The sequence below is a fragment of the Pituophis catenifer genome, unplaced genomic scaffold (genome assembly GCF_029215685.1).
Source record: "Pituophis catenifer annectens isolate HBS135680 unplaced genomic scaffold, rPitCat1.0.hap2 SCAF_1, whole genome shotgun sequence".
NCBI classification, from domain to species: domain Eukaryota; kingdom Metazoa; phylum Chordata; class Lepidosauria; order Squamata; family Colubridae; genus Pituophis; species Pituophis catenifer.
Window position 1 is genome coordinate 150,893,612 of NW_027256881.1, and position 22,435 is coordinate 150,916,046.

The window sequence follows — 22,435 nt, forward strand, 5'->3', positions numbered from 1 at the left end:
CTATTGAATAATGGATTTTTATCACATAATAAACAATCAGACTGCAAATTCAAAGTTCCAGAAAAATAAGCTTAGCAGAAAGACAGCTCTGAGTTGTCTGTCTATTCATCTTTCTAATTATTCATCTATCCATCCATCAATCCAATTTTCATCCACGATAATCATTTGGACTCTGGGCAGTTCGCATTTACAATAATAAAAGATGCAGCTTTCCTAAATAATTTTGTCTAATATGGAATCCTCTTGCAGACTTTTTTTTTCCTGCAAGAAATACCACTTGATTACAGTTCTTTATTTCTCCTATGATGCATCTGGAATTCTATATTGTATTTTCCCTTTTCTTCTCTCAATAATACCAATTATCTATAGAGCACCAGAAACTTTGTAACAATTTTTGATTCCAGGAAAACTATCTAATAATACAATTGAAAAATGTAATTGCTCGCCTTAGGTGGTGTTATTATCAAGAAATGTTTCTTATTGTGTCAAGAGACAAGGCAAGCTGTTTCTTTAGTATAAATGATGACCATTGCTCCATTTGCTGGCTAGCAGTCTTATCACAATCTTGTCCTTAACATGCAGCCCGAAGTCTCATAACATTTATAGAAAATAAACCCAAATGCACAAAAGCCCAAAACAAAGGGAAACATCCACAGTAAAATAGCTTGAGTGGCAAAAACTTCCTGTAAGATAAATAGAGATGAGTTATCCATTAGCTGCTCTGTGCCTCACTCTCTACACACTAAATACCACCCTGCATCTCCTTAATTCACAGCAACCATGGCAAGCTGTAACTGAAGAGGAAAAGACTTGGCTGAAAGTGGAATTAAACTACTGATTCCTATGAATGAATGAATGAATGAATGAATGAATGAATGGCAATAACAATAGCATTAAACTTATATGCCACTTCACTGTGCTTTACAGTCCTCTCTAAGTGGTTTACAGAGTCAGCCTATTGCCCCCAACAATCTGGGTCTTGATTTTACCGACCTTGGAAGGATGGAAAGCTGAGTTAACCTTGAGCCGGTAAGAATTGAACTCCTGGCAGTGGACACAATCAGTCTGCAATACTACATTCTAACCAATGCACCACCACAGTTCATGAATTAATTAATCAATTAATTACATGCTCAATAGTGGTTCCTCCAGTAAATCAAATCCAGATACATTTCAGAAGCAAGAGGAAGAACAGCTTGTCATCCTTTCTTTAAAGTAGCAGGTTGGGAGACTTCTAGCCTTCTTAATGTGAAGTTCCTCCTACTCTTCTTACTACTCAATCCCGCCCCAAAGGTGCTTTTTTCAAGAGGCAACTGGACTTTCTGGTTTTTCTTTGAAGACGTTTTGCTTCTCATCCAAGAAGCTTCTTCAGCTCTCCTGAGAAAATCAGTCTTCAAAGAAAAACCAAAAAGTCTCCTGAGCAGAAGAAGCTTCTTAGATGAGAAGCGAAATGTCTTCAAAGAAAAATCAGGAAGTCCAGTTGCCTCTTGAAAAAGCACCTTTGGGACAACCATGATCTGGATGACTGAGAATCTCCATAGACATTTATTCACCCTGCATTTGGAGAGGGTTTTAAGGTAGGAGCTCTGAAGGGAACCTGGCCTGTCCTTTCCTTGCCTTTGCCTAGCAGTGTATTTCAAGCAGCTAATAGATATTTTAATAATCCAATGAACATCCAAAACTAAGTACTTCACATCAGTTACATAAACATTGACTTGTTTTGTTTTCAGCAGAGCTGAAATGACAGGATACTTCTGCTGCTTGTCATACTTGTCAATGCACTACTCTGATTCACATTTTCAAGAATATGCCAATTAAATTTCTAAACCAAAGGAAAGTATCACAGTGTGCAGAAGCATACATATAGTTGTAGAAATGAATGCATACAGTTATAACAAGAAAGTGTAAAATTATCCATTGTAAATATCTAAGGGCAAATCTGTGAGAGAAATCTGTGTGAGAAATCTATTCTACTGAAGGAAATTGGATACTCTTGACTGTTATGTTTAATTGATAGTTTCGTGCTATTTTCTCTCTTCTTGCTTATCTTTGACACTGATTGTGCTCAATACTTTTCAATGTTTCCTGACAGCTCTGTGATTTCTGAGCCACTCAGTTGTTAAAAGAAAAGAAAAGAAAAGGACCTGCAGATACAATTTGAGAGATTTTGACACTTTTTTTTTTTTTTTGAAATATTCATTAGCTCCCTCCAGCTGGAAGCAACATCCTCTTTAGTGGCAATCTGTCCCAATTATATTTTTATCTAGGTAGCATTCAGCGAGAACGAGAAGAAGGAGATAGCTTTTAAGTCACATGACTTTATCACCAATCACTTTCGGACTTGTGCTTAGGATTCTTTCTTTTCTCTTCTTTTTACTTGACATGCTCTTTAAAAACTATCCCATAAGATCCCTGGGGCTAATCTGATGGCTATGACTAAAAAACATTCTGACTCTTTCTTTGTCTCTGATATGGATGGCTCATGACATGGCTAGTTATTAGTAGGAAAATTTCAATTTAAAGCTCCTTTAAATGATGGGATTTTTTTTTGAAGGGTTCCTTCCCCCTTTTGAAGGGTTCCTTCCCCACCCCCCACCCCTAACCTCACTCCATTTCTCTGTAAATTATTTAATCCTCCCTGGAAACCTTCCGGATTCTTAAATGGATTAGATAATAAAGTGAAATGGCTTTCGAGAGACTCTCCCTCTTCCTCTCACAATCCATGCTATGAAAAGAGACACTTCCAAGGAGTCGGCAAGGACAAATCGTGTCATCAACACAGCAATATTGTTTACCCTCAATCTTTCTGGAGAATAGTGGGGGAAAAAACCGTTTCTTCCATTTTGGTGGCAAACTACAGCAATTTTCATTATCATCTAAAAATGAGAGATCGGTAAAGGGAGGAAATTGAGTTAATTCCTTTTATAAGCAATAGCGCTACAGACATTTACTCTTCCCCTTTGATTCTGAGAGAGCTAGGCGGGAAAAAATCCCTTTATCAGGATCTCAATTACAAAGAGGAGCCATTGATGCCCTTTGATGCCTTACCTGCTTAAGTTGAAGCCAAAATTGCTGGAGCTTTAAGGAGATCCTTATACACAGTAAGGAAGAAAATCTAGCTGCATTTTTGTCTAGTCATCCACACTACTATCTTACAGTGTACTGAATTCAGGTCTTCATGCCACAATGTCTCTCCACACTGTACAAAATAGCAGTAAAATTACACAAAACTCAAACTAATTGAAATAGACTCACTTAAATCAATCAATCAGTGAGGCTCTCTTTCAGTTTTAGACTTAGTGTGAAGAAAACCTGAAAGCATTCAAGTGTGCACCTCACTATACGTGTGTGTGTGTGTGTGTGTGTGTGTGTGTGTGTGTGTGTTCTAACCACTGTGCCACCAGGGTTCCTGGGTGCTAAATACAATATCCAAAAGGCATGTATGATTTTATACCATGTATGATACTGTGCAAGTGTACTGAATATTTGTGAGTGGATCTATAGCAGGGGTGAAATTTGACCATATTGGATCAGACAAACCGGTAAGGACGATTTGAATCAGTTCGCCGAACCAGTAAAAATCACCCCTGGTTGGCCACGCCCATGCCCGCCCAGTTGCCCAGTTGCCACTCACTTCTTCCAACCACTGCAGCCTGTCCCTTTAAGGTAGTCCCTGGGAGGGAGGGGGCCGGGGGACCATAAAGGGAGCAGCAGCTCTGCTGTGAATGGAGGGAGAAAAGTTTGATTCTCTCTGCCACAGAATTCAACGTTAAGTGCAGCAGAGAAAATCTGAACTTTTCTCCCTCCATTCACAGCAGAGCTGCTGCAGCCTGTCCCTTTAAGGTAGTCCCCAGGAGGGAGGGGCCAGGGGGACCATAAAGGGAACAGCAGCTCCGCTGTGAATGGAGGGAGAAAAGTTCGGATTCTCTCTGCCATAGCATTCACTATGAGCATTCACTATGAGCTCATACACACATTTTTCTCCTACTGGGTTCTGTGGCCATGGCTTGGGGGGGGGGTCATGTGACTGAGTGGGCGTGAGTGACATTGAGTTGGCTACGCCCACTCAGTCACAGGACCCATCACCACTAAGCCACGCCCACAGAACTGGTAGTGAAAAAAAATGAATGTCATCACTGATCCATAGGGCTTAAAAATCCCAGGTATGGGTAACAATGCTCAACTCTTTTGCTCTTAACAATTCCCACAAGAAATAATACCGTGTAGTGTTTCTGTCTTAGTATAAACATTGATGGAGACTACTTCAATTCTTTTTTTTTAGAACTTTGTTCCTGATTCCAAAAAGTCCTCCTGAAATATCATCCCTTGATGCATTATCTGTATTAGAGATTGATTGCCACATAAGTATCATTGGGCATCACTGATGACCATTACATTTGCAGTAGATAAGTTTAAGGGCAACTCAAATTGGAGATTCATTTTGCATCTCTCTTTGTATTGTTCTTGGGCTAAACGTTTCTCCCCTTAAAAGGAGTCAGGTTCTATTAGCAACCATATGGTATGAAAATAAGATTAATTATATAATGTATGTAAATTATATGTAAATTCCATCATGGAATGGAATGAGAGAAATCAGTCGGATTTCAGCATGCCAACTGTGTGCATAATTGCTGCCTTCCTTTCAAGAGCAAGGCATAAAGCGATGAGCTCCCAGATCCTCTTCTGTCCTTCTATGAAATATTCAGTTGGTCCTCAATGAGCCATCAAATGACAAAAGCTTTTTATTGTTGTTTACCGAGTCAGAGTGTCCATGTTTATTTGTTTTGATGATTCCAGCTGCGATAGATTGGCCTGCAAAATGCTTCATTTACTTATCAATTGTTCTAAGCTGTCAGATATGAGTGCCACAAATCCAGCTCACTCTATGCGATGGCCCTTTTATTATCTGCAGTCAGAATAACGATGCAAATTGGGGTTATACTTTTGTGTGAGTTTTGGAAATCAGTGACCGGGCAATAACCAAACTCATCTGTGCAGTTGTGTGAAAGCAGCCAAAGATCTTTGAACTATGTAAATATTCTGATGTCTGAATTTGAGAAGCATGAGCAGTTGAGAAGTCCTTCCAAGATACATTTCTCAGGCTATTACAAAAACATCTTTGTCCATCTTCCAGCTGCTTCTCTCTATGTGCATGCATCAATAATGCAAGTTATTTTGTGTTACTATTTTGCATTACTGTAATTCAATATTAATAAAATTAATATTGAAAATATCCAAATGATAAAGACTATGAATGCTATCAAAGCTTGAAAATGGTTGGTTTACAAATCAAATCTATTCATCTTAATCATCTCCAATGTGTTATATGCCAGCTTTCACTCCAGAGAACTGTGTTTATTTGGCAACTCAGTAACTGACTACTATTCCATGCATGAGTATGTATCTATGAGTGTGTGTGTATATGTGAGTGTGTATGTGTGTATTTATTTTTACAGGGCTAATATGCCACACCACTAAAACTCTTCATCTCAATATATGATATGTATTTATAACTTGGTTATAAACCAAGTTTATTTATAACTTGGTTCAATAGTATTGCTAATGGCTCTTCACAATTTCTTCATATTGTCTGCTACTACAGTCTTTCCCAAATTAATGTGTTTTACGTTTGGGCCTACAGCCAGTATGGCCAATGGAAGAAGATGGAAAGTTGTGGTGTATTACAGTCACACACATAATTTACTTCAGTATTAGCTAGTTGACTGAGACTTTAAAAATAGTCTGTACAACCATGTTGACCAGCAATAAATGATAGACTTGAAACCATTCATCATTATCTCCTGAAGCAAGATACCACCATACTTCTTAGTGCCAACACACCAATGCATGTGATTAGACTACATCATCTGCTGTTGTCACCCATTATCTGCTGTCCTCACCCAGTTTGGACACAGACTGGGTGAGGATGAACCAGCTCTTACAATATGGGTTAAGGACTGAAAGAGACAGACATGGACATTCCATGTAGTTCCTAAACAAGTAAGAACAGCCTTTCCCCATCAAGACACATTCTGAAATGTACTTACAACTGCCTTAAACCTTAAAGGAGAAAATAATAATGTATTCAGTGATTTAGAAAGTCATACACTTTCAGCTCTTCTTTTGAGAATGAAATTGTACTGAAATTATACTTACCTCCTTCGTATAGATTTTTAAATGGCTAAATGAGAAAAGAAGTACAAAGTTCTTTATGCATCAACTGCAGTATTTAAATTATATTTTAGTAATAAATTACTGTACATATTGAATTTGTGACCCTTTTCAGCTAAGGATAAAATCATTTTCAGCTTTAAATAATCACAAAAGAGGAGATCTCATTTAACAAATTATTTTAATCTATGTTTGAAGGACTGGTGTGAATTTTCTTAACATGGAGGGAAAAGAAAAAGAATGTGGCTTCTACAAAAGGGATATCAGAAGAGCTGCAATTACCTAATTTATTCCACCAGACTCTACTATTACTTTTAGGAAGCAGTCAATGAAAAAAAATTACATACACTTTAATTGCATTAATGACTTTGTTTCATCTAACAATCAGAACATTATCCCAATCACAGGGTCCTTTTCTGTTTCTTAAAACAGTGTAAATTACTGGTCTTCAAAGAGAAAGAAAATAAAATACAGAAACTGAAAGAAAACTTTAGATCAAATATTGGACATATAATCCACAGATAGGCTTCAGAGATCTATGAACTAGTAAAAAAAAAAAAGAGGGGGTGTTTGATTTCCTGCCTGTTAGTTTGTCTTTGTTAAATGAAAACAAAAGTCAAATAAGATATTATGATATTGTAAGGCAGCATAAGAAGATACTATCCATGGTCAGGTAGTGTAGAATTATTGTCACAATGCTAAGATGTCTAGAATAGGTTTCATTTGATAGAAATTAAAATTGTATGGTTACGGACATCCATCTTTTGTTGTACAAATTGAAGACTGTTTATCCTGAAAATACAGTGTAGCTCTGTTTCATGAGAAGATTTGAAAAGGCTAAACATTTTTTGCTTCAACCAAAAGTTTTATCTTGAAGCATCTTAAAATTGTTTACTATTGCCAAATTTTAAAAAAAGTTGTGTAGAATGTTGATACCACCTCAAACTAGTCTGAGGCTTGGGGGAATATTTTTTTTAAAAAAAATCAAAGATGTGCCTTTGACAAACGATATCAACCAACTCCAGACTCACTGGCATGTCTTCCAAAATTTTGCAAATATTTATGGATGAACTGACACTTGCATCATTTCCCTTCAGCATGAAATTAGATGAAACTATTGATGCTTCTCAGTGCAGCAAACTTCTGAGTTTCATTCACTGCATGCTTGCCAATCCTATTAAATAACTCCCATCTTGTGAGCAACTTTTGGAAATGATCAAGACCATCCGTCTCTTTGAAAGGGTGAAAGGTGTATTGGCAAACCTAATTTTGATCAAGAGAAAGAAAATTCACTATTCTGTGCACAGATAACACCCTTGCGATGCTTAGCAACACATCTGGTTTTACTGTTTCGGTGAAAAAGCAGCTCCCTATATCATAGTGATTCACTGCACTCTATGGGGGCATGTATTGGTGTCAACCATCCTGAAATAAGTCTAATCTATTGCCATGAAAATCAGTTCCATCAAATACAGGGCCTTGAATCTCTGTTTTGGCAAGAAGTGTCTGTTAAGGCAGGGGAGTACAATCTTTAATCCTTCTCTTACCTCACTGGCTTTCCAGAAGACAAATCTTTAGGTGATTCACTGAACTTCAGGCAGAACTTTTACTTTTTTTGAGAGAGAGCGAGAGAGACAAAAAGAAATCCTTGCAATAATTTGAAAGAGAAATCCATTAATAGCTGGCCTTACTCAGCAGTTATTCTGGCCAATGAATGAGGTAAATCTTTCAGGACCTTGCCCGCCACCTTTATGGATGTTGTTGCTGGAAAATGGCTGGATCTTTTGGCCTAGCTGCAACTCTAGAAGTAGAGACTGAAGAGGGACAACTATGTAAACTTTCCAATGCTAGACTTCTGCAAACTGCAATGAGAGTGAGAAAGCATTTCTCTCCAGGCAGATATCGGCAGACAGATGGAAACACTGTATAACTCTTTTCAAGGTTATCCATGACCTTAAAATGGAAGCATGGGTTTCCCTTGTGTATATGGACAGCGTTAATAATGCAGACCTTGTCAAAAATGTCCTCAGTGACTTATTTTAAGAAAATAAATGATGAAACACATTCAACTAAAGAATCATGAAGAATTCTAACTCTCCTTGGCAGAAGACTAGTAGGCCTTGGCTGGCAAGCTATCAAATCCTTCTGAATGCTATGTACACTCCACCTTCTCCTAAATTCCCAAAGACAGAGAAGTACAGAAATTACATTATGTCATGCTGTCACATATGGAATTTTTTCCCATATCTTTGAGTCAGTAATGACTCCTGATGATTGGCTGGACAGGTTCCTGCAGTTTTTTTGGCAAGATTTCAGAAACAGTTGCCATTGCCTTCTTCCCAGTGGTGGGTTTCAAAAAATTTTACTACTGATTCTGTGGTTGTGGCTTTGTGGGCATGGCATGGCTTGTGGGCATGGCTTGGTGGGCATGGCAGGGGAAGGATACTGTAAAATCTCCATTCCCACCCTAATCCAGGGGAAGGTTACTGCAAAATCCCCATTTCCTCCCGATCAGCTGGGACTTGGGAGGCAGAGAATAGATGGGGGTGGAACCAGTCAGAATTTTTACTACCGGTTCTCCGAACTACTCAAAATGTCCACTACCGGTTCTCCAGAACTGGTCAGAACCTGCTGAAACCCACCTCTGCTTCTTCCTAGGACTGAGACAGACAGACTGGCTCCAGTCATCTAGCTGGTTTCATGCCTAAAGTGGGACTAGAACTCACAGATGCCTGGTTTCAAGACTGGTGCTTAAACTCTACACCAGCCAGGCTTTCCTATATGAGGTACATGCCTAACAAGGATTAAGCCAATTTGTACTACCTCCTAGTGGTCCTTGTCTGGCAGAGAAAGCTGTAGGAGCTCTGAATCCATCTGTTATTGTGTACTTTTGTGAGTCAGGAGTTTCATCACTAGTTGTCATTGAAATGAAACATCAACACTGATTGGATGTCAAAGATGACATGTGAATTGCCTGGTCAAAGACCATGCACAATTTCAACTGAAATTATTGTTGAGCCAAAGTAAAAATTATTTTTTAAAAAAAAAAAAAAATATTTGCACACCTTTTTTCTCATATTTTTTCAGGAAATGGCTATTAATTTTTCATGAAAAGAACAAGAAAAGAAACCATAATTCTTTGTAAAGGCTGCTTTGATGCTTTGTCTACATAAAGGATATTTGTAATGTAATACCATAAAATAAATTGTTTGCAAAAATTTGTCTTCTGTATATTTATATTCATTTTTCAAGGGAGGTTTTTTTTTAGATTCATCTGTTTTCATTAGATTCATCTGTGATTCTCTCTCTCTCTCTCTCTCTCACACACACACACACACACACACACACGAATACACACACACACATACACACAAGAGATGAAAAACCACACTATAAAGCAAAGACTTAACTCCTAGTACTTTTTTGTTTTGTTGTGGAAATAACTATGACTGCCCCCTCTCCATATATATAGGACTGTCATATTCCAAACCTCAAAACTGGGCATCTTAACTTACATATTACACATGCTAAACCAATATGCAAATTAATCTAATTTGCATTTTGACTTTTTCATGTTAACAATACCAAAGCAATTCAGCAAAATTTAATACCATCACAACAACTGTAGAAATAGATGAAAACATTTAATTAGTGCAATTAAAGTTCTATTTTGAGAATTGAACACCTGTCCATTTTTAGTTTTAAACGCATTTTAAATATTTATCATTTTTCTCTCTATATATAGGTATAGATTTAAAAAAAACAACATAAAAATATTAAATTAAAAAGTACTACTGTATATTATTCTATCCTTAATTTTACATGCTAGCAAAAAAAAATGTTTAGGATCATCTAATGCAGATTAGAATCTGCATGGAAATGAGATGCCAGAAGTTTAAACTGGCCTTAGAAAAGGTTGAGGAACAAGAGGCATTATTGCTGATGAACACTAGATAATTAAGAAAGATAAAGACTATCAAAAAGAAGTCAATATGTGCTTCATTTTTATACAAAGACTTTTGATAATGTAAAACATCAAATAGTGGAATGTAGTTAGAAAAATCCCCCAAACCCCAAAACATCTCAGTGCCCTCATATGAAACCCACAATATATACAGGTCAGGAGGCCATAATATGAACTGAATATGACAAAACAGACTGGATGCAGATTGGCAAAGGAGTGAGATAAAGCTGTAGGTTCCCTCCTTATTGTGAATTTTATATGATGGGAAGCTGGATTGGAAGAAGATGAGAATGACTTTAAAAGTGAAGGAAGAAACATCAGTAACATGTCCTATGCTGATGACACTAGCCACAAATGCAATGGATCTGCAAGCTGTAGCAATAAAAGTCAAGGTGCAGTGTAGAAAAGAGAGTAAAATTAGACATAAGTAAGACCAAACTAATGACAAGTACAACATCCAGCCTTAGAATTCACAAATGAAGATGCTAAATTGATAGCTTCTGCTTTTTATAATCAACTACAAACAATAAAGAATACAATAAAGAAATATACCACAGATTCGGAGTTCATAAAACAGTCATGAAGGCTCTGGAAGAAACATTCAAATGGTGTGGTGTTATACCCACACACAAATATCAGAATCATGCAAATCATGTGATTCCCTATGGCACTTTGTGAAAGCGAAAGTAGACACTGAAGAAGCAGGATATGAAGAGTATTGACACTTTTGAACTTTGATGTTGGAGGAGACTCCCAAGAACTCTATGAAGAAACAAGAAAATCAAGCAAATAGGTCATCAAACAAATCAACCCAGAGTTATCCCCTGAGCCACAAGAGATCCTACTTCAGACACATTATAGAAAGACTTCCAGTAAGTTTCTGGAGAAGATTCTAATTAGCAATAACAATAGCACTTAGACTTATAACCGCTTTACAGTTCTTTACAGCCCTCTCTAAGTGGTTTACAGAGTCAGCATATTGCCCCCAACAGTTTGGGTCCTCATTTTACCCACCTCGGAAGGATGGAAGTCTGAGTCAACCTTGAGCCTGGTGAGATTTGAACTGCCAAATTGCAGGCAGCCGGCAGGCAGCAGAAGTAGCCTGCAGTACTGCACTCTAACCACTGCGCCACTAATTTATGGGAAAGTTAGAAGGAAAGAAAAGAAGGTGATCAGCAATAAGGAAGGTGAACACTTACAGTGGCAATGAGTTTACCTTCCGAAGACCTGCAAGATCAAGTTAAGGATAGCTAATCATGAAGAAAATCTGTCTATGTGATCAATAATAGTCATAACTGATTTGACGGCAGGTAATCAAATGGATGTTCAAAACAGAATTGATCCTTTCAGGATATTCATGTTGAGAAATAAGTGATTTCAGTTTTTCAAACATTAGAAAGCTCTTTATACCAGTGGAAAAGCTAGCATTTAGTTTTATAATGACTTTTTAAAATTGTGGTGATTAATAAATTCACAGAATACCTTTCAGTTGAACTCTAACATTATATACAGCACAGAAAGATAACTATATATTTTAAGTGGGACATATTGTCTGAAGTTTGATGTTCACTGCACTGCAGTCTAATCTGTGTTGTGCAATATATATCCCAAACAAGCAAATGTGATATTTTATCTCAGCATTGCTCTTTTCTTCCAATTCCTTCAAAGGTTGTGTTTATATTGTCTTTATTTTAGGACTAATATCATTTTTTTCTGGGGCTGAAATTACATATCTGACAATGGCAGCAGAATGCTTATTTTCAGGTTCTTCAGCCTTGAAGTTGCTTTCAGCCTCAACATATACAATTTGGTGCTTTTCTTTTTTAGGTGACATTTCCCTGTTTGCATTAATATCACTGGAGGGGGAAAAAAGAATTAAATGATATTAAACTTGATAGAAAACTTTCCAATAAAAATCCTAATCTCGTTTCCTGGAAGTATGCACCACTGATCACATGAGACTTACCTGAGAGTCGAAACACTGCAGGGCGTATAATAAGACCTGTGACAAGGATTGAGACCCTAATCCATGTCACCCTCTGAAGGTTCTCAGCTGCTGTCAGATTTGTGCAGAATAAAAAAAAAACAGTACATTTTCAAGAATCGGTAAGTAGAAGGTCTGGTAACCATCACGATATTGCCATCTTGCACAAGTGAAAGTTTTGTTGTTGTTGTTTAAGGCAAAATTGTGGTTGAATACAACCCCATCAAACCTCTGCTGTGATTTTTGTCAGAAACTCTGTCCTGCTAGGAAAAACATCACTCTGTAGTTTTTCCAGTTTAATGGAAGAATACCACATCAGTAGCATTTGGAGTTCTTTCATTTGGCTCTGTAAATGTTTGGGGTAGCTTTTCCATCCTTCATTGCTATTCTTCGCATAGTGTAAGCCTTAATTTATTGTGCTGTTGGAGAGCAAGGCAACTTTTGTCAATGTTTGTACTGGGATTTATGGAGCAGAAAGTACATACTTTCCCTTTCTATTTATAGTTATTTTAATGCAAGTTTTTCCCTTCTGTTTCCTAGCTTCTTTCTTGTCTTGAGGATAGCTATGCAATACGAACAAGAATAGGACATCTAAAGACTATGCCAGTCTCTTAGCTTTTACATTTTTATTTATCCCTTTTAATTTTTCTAGCTTTATCTTTTTTTTTCCAACATCTTTCTTTGAATGTTTGAAAACTTTCTTCTGAACTTACATTAACCCTAATACTTTTGCCTTCAAAAACAATTTTGTTGTCGTTATTCAGCTGGTCTCCTCATAAAGCATACTATAATCCAAATCCTAAATCTCATAAAACCTTTCTGATTTGTTTGTTATTTCAGGCCATGTTAATGTCTCAACAAACTAGATTGAGTTTTGAGGTAATGCTCCATTTAGTTTCCAGCTCTGTCATTGTGTTCTTTTCCCCATTTCTCTTTCTTATCCCATCAACACATATCTGTTCAATACATTTCTTCATTTTTGTCTCTATAATCTGCTTTCCCAACTATATTTTGTTGTTAATGTATACTTTATGGCATTTTCCCCACCATTTTAACATTAGTACTGCTTGATCTTATCTCCACTATTGTAATTCCTTTAGATCCTGTCAGTTGTCATTATTTCCTCTTTGACAATAGAATTTCCATGTTTTTCTTTAGTCTGTTTTAAGGATAATCACAATATTTCACTTAAGGTTCTTTTTTTGTCTCACATACTTTTTTTTGACAGCCAACTTTTTTATTACTGCATGATGACTCAGTTCAGTTGGGTTGGCATTTTGCCATTTCTCTACTGTCATTGCACAACATATTCTCGTTTACAAGAACATATATCATTCTTATGTTTTTGGAGTCCCTTATGCATTTCTCCTGGCTATGTTTTTGCAATTAATATATTGATTCAAGTTGCTATTTCACAGGAATATCTCACTGTTATTGAGATTTATTATTTGGAAGGTATAAAGATGCCCACAGAGGGGAAGCAAATAATACAACTTTCAACCTCTTGCTACCTTCAATAAACTATAATTCTTAGAATCCTAACTTTCATTTTATAAAAAGAGCATGTCTTTATCTATTAGATTTGTATCCCTCCTTTATTATTTTATAAATAACTCAAGGTGATAAACATACCTAATGCTCCTTGCTCCTCCTCTTTTTCCTTCACAGCAACAATCCTGTGAGGTGGGTTGGGCTGAGACAGAATGACTGGTAAGTCACTCATCAGGCTTTCATGCCAAAGGTGGGACTAGAATTCAGTCTCCTGGTTTCTATTCTGGTGCCTTAACTACTACACCAAATTGACCTTCAGGCCATCTAGAAGCCAAGGTATGGTGCAAAATCTGTGGCTACTGTTCTGGTCATGAGTTTTGTGGAGCAAGGTTTGTTCCTACATTTCTTTATTCAAATAATTTTATTAAGAATTACAATCACAATAGTAAAAACTTAAATAAAGATAGGAGAACCGAAAGAACCAAAGATGCAAAGAGAAAAAAGGATATAATGAGTAGAAAGAAAAAAAAGAAAAGTAAAATTACAGTAAAAAAGAAAAGAAATAATTAAAATAACTCCCACCCTTCATCACACATATAAACAATTTTAGTAACTTTTCATTTCCTCTTAAATTACAACAATGATCTCTTATTCCCATATCATCTCTCTTATCTATAATCAAATCCATAAAGCATCATCACTTCAGTCAGCAAAAGTCTATTAAGGGTTACAAGAAATAATGTATTTTAAACTTGACCAAGCAAACCAACTTTATGTTCCTTCCTTTTACTTTTAACAAACTTAATCGCTCATATTCGGGAAGGATTGGACTCTGACTGGGTAGTTTCAGGAGGGGTGATGGAGGTGGGCCTTGAGAATGTCATTTGGGAGGAGTTTGACCCTGTGGCTCCCGAGGATGTGAACAGGATTCTGGGCAGGCTTAGCGCGGCCACATGTTTACTGGACCCGTGTCCCTCCTGGTTGGTACTGGCCTCCCGAGAGGTTACACGAGGCTGGCTCCAAGGGATTATCAATGCTTCTCTGAGTGAGGGTAACTTCCCCGCCACCTTGAAGGAGGCGGTGGTGAGGCCCCTCCTTAAGAAGCCTTCCCTGGACCCAGATGTATTAGCAAATTATCGTCCTGTCTCCAACCTTCGCTTTGTGGCGAAGGCTGTTGAGAGTGTGATGGTGCGGCAGTTTCCCCAGTTCCTGGAGGAAACGGTTTATCTAGATCCATTCCAGTCAGGTTTCAGGCCTGGGCACAGCACGGAAACGGCATTGGTCACATTGGTGGATGATCTCTGGAGGGTTCGGGACAGGGGTTGTTCCTCTGTCCTGCTCCTATTAGATCTCTCGGCGGCTTTTGATACCATCGACCATGGTATCATGCTGCACCGACTGGAGGGGTTGGGGATAGGGGCACCGTGTTGTGGTGGTTCTCCTCCTTCCTCTCTGACCAGTCGCAGTTTGTGTTGGCAGGGGGGCAGAGGTCGACCTCGAAGCCTCTCATCTGTGGAGTGCCGCAGGGATCGGTCCTCTCGCCCCTTCTGTTCAACATTTATGTGAAGCCGCTGGGTGAGATCATCCGTGGTTTTGGGGTGAAGTGTCACCTGTACGCTGATGATACTCAGCTGTACATCTCCACCCGGACCATCCCAACGATGCCCTTGATGTGATGTCCCGGTGCCTGGAGGCCGTGCGGATCTGGATGGGGAGAAACAGGCTCAGGCTCAACCCGTCCAAGACCGAGTGGATGTGGCTTCCAGCATCCCGATATAGTCAGTTGGTACCATCACTGACTTTTGGGGGTGAGTCGTTGGCCCCCACAGAGAGGGCTCGCAACTTGGGTGTCCTCCTGGATACACAGCTGTCTTTGAAAGAGCATATGATGGCTGTGGCCAGGGGGGCTTTTTATCAGGTTCGCCTGATCCACCAGTTGCCTACCTTTCTGGATCGGGATGCCTTACGCACGGTCACTCATGCCCTCGTCATGTCCCGCTTGGACTACTGTAATGCTCTCTACATGGGGCTCCCCTTGAGGAACACCCGGAGGCTCCAACTGGTCCAGAATGCGGCCACATGGGTGGTGATGGGGGCGACTTGGCACTTCCATGTAACACCTCTCCTGCGCGAGCTGCACTGGCTCCCAGTGGTCTTCCGGGTGCGCTTCAAGGTATTGGTTGCCACCTTTAGAGCGCTCCATGGCTTAGGGCCTGGGTATTTACGAGACTGCCTTCTGCCACCAGTAGCCTCCCATTGACCAGTACGCTCCCACAGAGAGGGGCTCCTCAGGGTTCCGTCGGCCAAACAATGTTGGCTGGCGGCCCCCAGGGGGAGAGCCTTCTCTGTGGGGGCACCGACCCTCTGGAACGAGTTGCCCCCGGAGATACAGCGGATCCTGGATCTGCACACTTTCCACCATGCCTTAAAGACGTTTTTGTTTCATCAAGCTGGGCTGACCTGACCATATTTTTTAAATTGCTTTAATTTTAAATTGCTAAATTATGGGGTTTTAATATGGGGGTGTTTTAACTGTGGGCCAAATTAATTTAATTGGTTTTTTAATATTGTTTTAATTTTTGTATTTTCTGTATTTTATCCGCTGGCTGTTCACCACCCCGAGTCCTTCGGGAGAAGGGCGGTATATAATAATAATAATAATAATAATAATAATAATAATAATAATAATAATCTTTAGTGCTTTCAAATAATGTCATATAACTTGATTTCATTTCTTCTTTGTCCCTTCAAGAGTCTTCAAAGGTTTAACAAGTTTCAAAAAATGGCAGACAATAACACTCCATGAAAAGCAGAGCTAATGATCATGGCAAAGACTGAAGAGCTGGTGAATAATTTGGATCTTTGACCTCTCAAGACCAAGAGAGAATTGGAGATTGTCCATAAGTGCTCCAGACATTTCTACTCATAAGGAGAATCCAAGAAAGCAGTCTATGGTAGGCTTTGAGCACTGGGAGACAAGAGAATTGTCACCTTGCTCAAACTGTGATTGATCCCTTTAAAAAATAACAAAGTTCACATACTATTTCTCCCTTTGCAGAAATTGCTAGTTAACTACTTTTCAGCTATTCAAAAACCTACAGAAAAAGAAAACCTACAATCATTAACAAAAGAAATTCTTAGCTACAAACTTAAAAACTTTTTTTAAAAAAAATAAGACTTTAATTTTAAAAAGCTACAGATAAACTATTGTCCAGATAAATTTGAGATATGGTTTTGGAATTCAGTTAAATCCAATTAAAGGAGAAGCATAAATAAATTTTACTGGCTACTATATGACACAAAATAGTCTAAAACTGGAAATATTGAAGGATACTTTTGAAAAATTGGAGTCGGAAGTTAATATTAACCATGTCAATAGCAATATCTGTCTTTATGGATAGACTGCATCTAAAAGACGTTATGGAAAAGAAGCAAGCTTTATGTAACAAGGCAAGACTGGGTTGAAAGTTGACTTCCCAATGACAAGCTACAAGAATGGTGTGGAAAAGATGGACATACTGGACATACAGAAGAAACTGGCTAATGTTTTATAACTAAAAGGGACATACAAACAATAACCCTATTGTTTAATTATCTAATTATTGTTTAATTATCTAACCTATATATTTTTTCTATATTGGACTTGCAAAAGAGATTTGTTAAAGTTTTGAAGAACCTCATGAGAAGAGTCACAGAAAATTTGTTCCTACTTTCCAATAGTTTTAGCCAATGAGCGATCATCACCTAGGGAAGAAAGTTCTTGTTTTATTTTTTTCTGAACTGAAGAAGTTTTCAAAAGTCTTTTTAAAATTCCAAAGTGGGTATTGATTACAAAAGGCTTTTGAAATGGCTGTGATTAGTTAGGAGCAAATGACAACTTCCTAGTATTTTTAAGTCCTTACTTATTTTTAAAAAATCATTTTCCTGAGTTCCATACATTTAGCATTGACCTTATACATTCATGCTGATGAAACTCATCATTATCATATACATACATTGCAAAAAGAGGAATAGTAACCACACTGAACTATGCTCACCTCCAAAGTAATCAAGCACTTTGTCACACATGGCGGTGACAACATAGGAAAACAATTCTCCCAAAGAGAATGTTACTGTCTCTTGGTAACATAGCAAAATGGTCATGATGAGGCAGAATTGAAAGAACTGAGGTTGATTGTGATGCACATATCTCCTTTTAGCATACGTACTCAGAAATTAGTATTTTTTTTCATGTAAAGATAACAAAATCTATTCTGTGTGACATACGAGACAAAGCCTAGAGATAACATGTAAACTGAATCAACATTTCATTTAAAACATTATAAGCAGTTCCCTATTTGGAGAATGAACTTCCAACCAGGTTTTGGTCCACCCCCGAAACAATTGGATCAATGTAGTCAGCAGAAGGAACAGAATGTTTTGGGGTTGGCCTGAACATTTTATTCCCATGCACATATCTTGCAAAAAAAAACACCACCAACTACCTTCTGCAAGCAAATATTAAATACAAAGCTGAAAAATAAAGCAGGAGAGAGGGGGAGAGGGGGGAGAGGGGGAGGGAGAGGGAGAGGGAGAGAGCGCGCGCAAGTTCCTTTGGTAGGAGCTTCTGACAAGACTTTTCTCCCATTCTACCAAATGTGTCTTTGATAGTGGCCAACTGAAAGAAGACCCTCTCCTGGATTTCTTAAACCCCTGGGAGGGCTCAGAAAACTCCATTATAACTTAGCCTGATCCTAGGACATGCAGCACTTATATGAAGCATAAACAGGCTTCTCAATTTTATCTAGAAACATAGATACCTAGGAGATTTCCTTTATTAAGGGAATCTTAATAAACACTTTCCACAATTAGTTTATTTAAAAGTTGGTGGATGCACCATTTTAGACCAATTAAAGTTCTTAAGCAGTAATACAAGGCAGTCCTTTTTAGAATGCATTACAGTTGTCTCAGATATAACTAAGTTGTAGATCACCCTGGCATCTCCATGTTTAGTGGCAATTATAGAGGAGATATACCATTGGATAGATCTGCTAACTAAGTTGACCAAGCACAAGATTTACTAAAGACATATATCTATATACTACTAAAACTCTGTGTCTGCTCTAACTTTCATTTGAGCAAAATGGTGCATCAATGGGGCAACAATCATTGAACCAATGTATCTCAAATAGACTAACTTACAGAATGCCAGGACCCTTGGGAATGAAATTTGGGGAATTTCTCTGAAATGATGGCACAATAATTATGGGTTGTTTAGTAGAGTTTACAAATCTGTACATTAATTTCTCAGTGGCATCCTTACAAAAAACACACTTTAATAGTGCTCGCTATTGTGGTACCTGGAGCAAAATCATAGTAGTACCCTGCGACATATTCTGAATTAAGTGAATAATATTTCAGGCCAATATATAACTTTATAGCAAATTAGATTTAGTTCCTAGGATAGCATCTTTGAGGTGATCCAACTGGGAGATATATTTCTAACATTCCCAACATCTTTGAATTGAGATTCAGATGGGAAACTACTGATCAAATAGAAATTGATAAAAACCTTCAGAGCAATCCTTTAAATTTTCAGCTGCTGCTTCTAACATTTGAAATTATTCTGCAATCAACAAAGCAAAAAATGGAAGAAACATATCAACACATATATACAGTTGTGCAAAGAGATACTGTACATATATTTAAAGTATCTCTTAGAGTATGTACATTGTCCCATGCTCACAGAAGTACAGAGAGGTGGAAGGGGCAGGTGCGATAAATTTCTTCCCTTTCATTTCAGGACCACCTGTCAGCTTGTAGAGGTTTTTTTTTTTAACATTTCAGAAAAGTGCTCTTCCACAAACTAGCCACAATTCCCATCTAATAAGTCCTGATAAGGTAAAGGTTCCCCTCGCACATATGTGCTAGTCGTTCCCGACTCTAGCGGGCAGTGCTCATCTCTGTTTCAAAACTGAAGAGCCAGCATTGTCCAAAGACGTCTCCGTGATCATGTGGTCGGCATGACTAAATGCCAAAGGCGCACGGAACGCTGTTACCTTCCCACCAAAGGTGGTCCCTATTTTTCTACTTGAATTTTTTACGTGCTTTCGAACTGCTAGGTTGGCAGAAGCTGGGACAAGTAACAGGAGCTCACCCCGTTACACGGCACTAGGGATTCAAACTGCTGAACTGCTGATCTTTCGATCGACAAGCTAGCGTCTTAGCCACTGAGCTACCGTATCCCTATAATAAGTCCTGATAGCTCCTTTTAAATCACCCACACAGATCGCTTGTGCAAAATCAGAACAAGTTTTGACAGATGGCTAAACCCACCAGCCTAGCCATGTGACAGAACTCTCCTCCTCTCTATTAACAAAAGTGGGTGAGTGGATGTTTTTTCTGCTAGTGGGTGACTTTTGGTGAGTGGGGAAATGAAGCCAAAGGAAGTCACCAACTTTAAGGACAAGGCCACTCACAATCATCATCATTACAGAACCAAACTATTGCCAAATCATATAGCCAGCGCAATTTATGCTGTCATATTTTTCTGCTAAAGCTTAAAGCCTGGAGGGCTATATGCTACCATGGCCATGAGTTTGTTAACAAGGATGACCCTAAATAAAAGCATTACATTTTTAGCTCTAAAAGCAATTGACTATTATTATTTAGCATATGATGTAAATATGACAGAAGAGTAGTAAGCCTATATACACAATCCATGTAATTATAAGTAAAACTTCTATGGGGGTATGGCAGTGGTCTCATAAGTGGGTGGTCCAATTCAGCTATACAGATGATTAAGAGACGTGGTGGTGCAGTGGTTAGAATGCAGTATTGCAGGCTAATTCTGCTGACTGCCAGAAGTTTGATCCTGACCGGCTCAAGGTTGACTCAGCCTTCCATCCTTCCGAGGTTGGTAAAATGAGGACTCAGATTTTGAGGGCAATATGCCAACTCTGTAAACTGCTTAGACAGGGCTGTAAAGCACCATGAAGTGGTATATAAGTCTAAGTGTTATTGCTATTGCTACCTCTGGCATTGCTTCATCCTGATATTGTAGGGAACCAGAGAATGCACCTCATGGGCATTGCTCATTGGGCAATCATGTACAATGTGTTTAATAGTTTGCATATCAGCACCACAATCGCAACAAGGGGAATCTTTCCATCCCCACTGATACTGAGCAGAGGCATTTCTTTCAGTAACATACCTAATTCTGTTCAATTTCAACCAGACAAAGAGAGGCAGGTCAAAACCAGGTGGTTTGGTAGAAGGATTACTAATGGTCAGGTTACAATAAGTTACCTTGCACCACAGGCATTCTCAGGGTTTATTTATTCATGTCATAAGCATCACAATTAAAACGAGGCATACTGTACAACTTAACATTTAAAATATAAAATACAAGATTAAAAATATGTACAAATTAAACAAATCTTGCCCAGAAACTAGCAACATCAATTGCGTACTCTCAGAGTTAAACTGGGTAGATGTTAATTGAAGAGCTGTTTTCCAAGCTGACCTACATGATTTTAATCTTGTGATGGACTGTGCCATGTCCTGGTGAAGGGCCTTGTTGTTCAGCATTCTTGACCATAGCTGAACGAGAGGTTGTTGTCTTCTAATGTGGGATAATATGATATTGCTTAAGTACTAGTAACCAATGCACAGGAGTGGGATGCATTGTGCCAGAGATGATATGCATTGTCTGATAAAGCTGGACACTAACAATTTGGGTGTGGGCATTGTTAAGCCACACACTGGCACAATATTCAACTGTGGAATAAACCAAAGCCAAGGCTGTTGTTTGTAGGGTGTTAGCAGCCAGTCTGTTCAGTAAATAGTTGAGGCTTTTCAATTTTGCAGCTGTTTTTTCCAGGTGTTGTCAGAAGGTTAATGGTCTGTCCAGTGTTATTTCCAAATACTTCAGAGAGTTATTGCATTCAGTTCCAGAATTTCACTGAAAACTGGTAATTTACATACCTCTTGCTAAGGTGGAACATGGCTACATATTCAATGCAATTGATTGAGTGATTGATCGTAATTATTTATATGCCACCTTCTCAACTAATTCTAAACGACTTTCTTCAGCAGTTTCGGATATATTTTTTCTTACAAGTTGGTTGAAATCCCATATTGACAATAATAAAATCACACAGACACATATGTGCACACACACACACACATACAGAGAGAGAGAGAGAGAGAGAGAGATGGTGTTTTTTTTTTTTTTTTTTTTTTTTTGCCCAGTGACAAATGATGACAAACGTGCTGTCTCTAAAATTTTAAAATACCCAAAGCTTTCAACCTGCTTTTTTAAATTAGGTCCTTTGCAGAAATTCCATTAGCACGAAGGAATAGATTAATGGTGAAAACTATTTTAGAGACCATGAAGAGCCTTTAGCTAGGAGGCAATTTATGGAAAAAATGGACCTGGAAACCTGAAGTTCAGATGTATAGCCAGATATATGAATGACTTATAAAATAAAGAATGTACATAAATTAGATTAAAGGTGGTAGAGGTTTTTTTCCCCAGAATACACTAAATCTACTTCTTGCTTCTCTCAATGCGAGTATAAAGCTTTAGGCATCTATATTATATAAATTAATACAACTATCTGTTGTGTTCATTTTTTATACCAAACGGTAGTACAATTTCAAAACCTTAATGGTATATTATTTTTATAAGACACGATAACACTCAGGAATATGTCAGAACTGTTGAGATCACTTAAATGTCCCAACCCCTTTATTTTGCAGGGGGGGGGGAATAACACTACAAACCTGTGCATATTTTTCATTTATGCTCTGGTTTTTTTCTATTCATATGAACATGCAAACAG